General features: G+C 25.1%; 1 long non-coding RNA gene across 1 annotated transcript; it reads right to left on the reverse strand.

Moving 5' to 3' along the window:
* Positions 1 to 326: 326 nt before the first annotated feature.
* Positions 327 to 1,079, reverse strand: LOC126834634 (uncharacterized). The gene is made up of 3 exons (XR_007685091.1): positions 1,056 to 1,079; positions 753 to 888; positions 327 to 376 (listed from the first exon to the last, which is right to left on the reverse strand). It is a non-coding gene; the product is annotated as an uncharacterized LOC126834634 (long non-coding RNA).
* Between the last annotated feature and the right edge of the window lie 415 nt (positions 1,080 to 1,494).

Genomic DNA, 1,494 nt, shown 5'->3' on the forward strand with positions numbered 1-1,494 from the left:
CTTATTAAGGATATCAAATTATGTTTTTTATGACCATTTAGCTTTGAACTACACTTTTTTCCATAAACACACCTTTACGATTATTTTAAAAGGGTATGACGTCCTCTTAAGCTCAAAAAATCGTATATTTCTTTTATTTAGCATTTTTCCTTTTCATTTTATGATTAGGTTAGGTTATGATAATTAAATAACAAAAATACTCGTTTTTTATTTATAGTTGAATAATTTATTACTTATTTGCATAGACACAGTAGGTTTTTAATTTTTTTTTATTCTAATAAAAGTGTTTATAATTTTTATTTAGTAGTGACATATAGTCTGACCGTTCGGCGATTGCGCGGCTGGTGTCGCTAACGTCGTTTGTTTCTTAAAAAATCTATAAAATTACAAAAAAATATATATATATACATATATTTAGGTTCCTTCTGTTGTACGTGCATACACACAGTTTATACTTAATACATAACATTATAGTGTACAGTTTAAACTTGTAGTAAGTTATTAACTATCGTTTTGTCGGTAAGGATAAACTGTATAAATTATAATCAGTAAAAACAACTTAAAATTATATAGAGACATAATTTTGCCAAAAGTATAAATTAACTCTAAGTCTATGTTCTAACCTAAGTAAGTTATCAACTTTCGTTATGTTAAAAAAGTGCTATTCAAAGTTAAATAGTGAAGATAATTTAGTTAAACGGTTAAGAACGCTGTAATCATTTTTTTAGATTTAAACAAGGTGAACACTGTACCTTACTAATAGTTCGTTCAAAAACAATATTCTATCAAATTACTCAATTGTATGCTTTGGAAAGACTTTTATGATTTTTTTTTAGTAAAACAGCGAAAATAACTTACACGGTGATGTATCTGATGAATTTGATGAAGCTGTAAAAAAAAAAGGGTAGTGATGAGTAATAAAAATTATAAATAATTATATTTTGGATGTGCAATTGATAATTCGTTCAAAAACAAATTTCCTTTCAAATTACTCAAGTGTATGCTTTGGAAAGATTTTTATGCTTTTTTTTAGTAAAACAATGAAAATAACTTACCCACTGGTGGTTTTGGTATTAGATCTGTAAAAAAAAGGTAATGGCGAGTAATAAAAATTATAAATTATTATATTTTGGTGGTTAGTATTTATGAAAACTTTCAAAAATTATTATTGTTTATATACCCGAGTGCTTTAATATTGCTACTAGCACAATAACAATGTACAAAAAATGCATTTTGGTAATCATTATTTTTGGCGAATAGAAGAAACTAAAATAAAGACGCCTTAACTTTTTAATATACTAAGTTGATATTTTGACTCTGAATGTTATAAGTAATATTTAATTTTTTTTGTAATTATTTATCAATTACATTTTCGTACACATATGTAATTATGGAAAAATTTTTAAAAAAGCAGTTTGTCGGTATGAAACAAATTGTCAACATTTTAAAGTTATTAACACGACGTAACATTTGTTAATAAATCTAAGTGGCCTT

Source organism: Adelges cooleyi, unplaced genomic scaffold (genome assembly GCF_023614345.1).
Source record: "Adelges cooleyi isolate 19-005CV unplaced genomic scaffold, UGA_ACOO_1.1 ACOO_flye_CR_arks_rails_tigmint_CR_PRNA_21, whole genome shotgun sequence".
Taxonomy (NCBI): domain Eukaryota; kingdom Metazoa; phylum Arthropoda; class Insecta; order Hemiptera; family Adelgidae; genus Adelges; species Adelges cooleyi.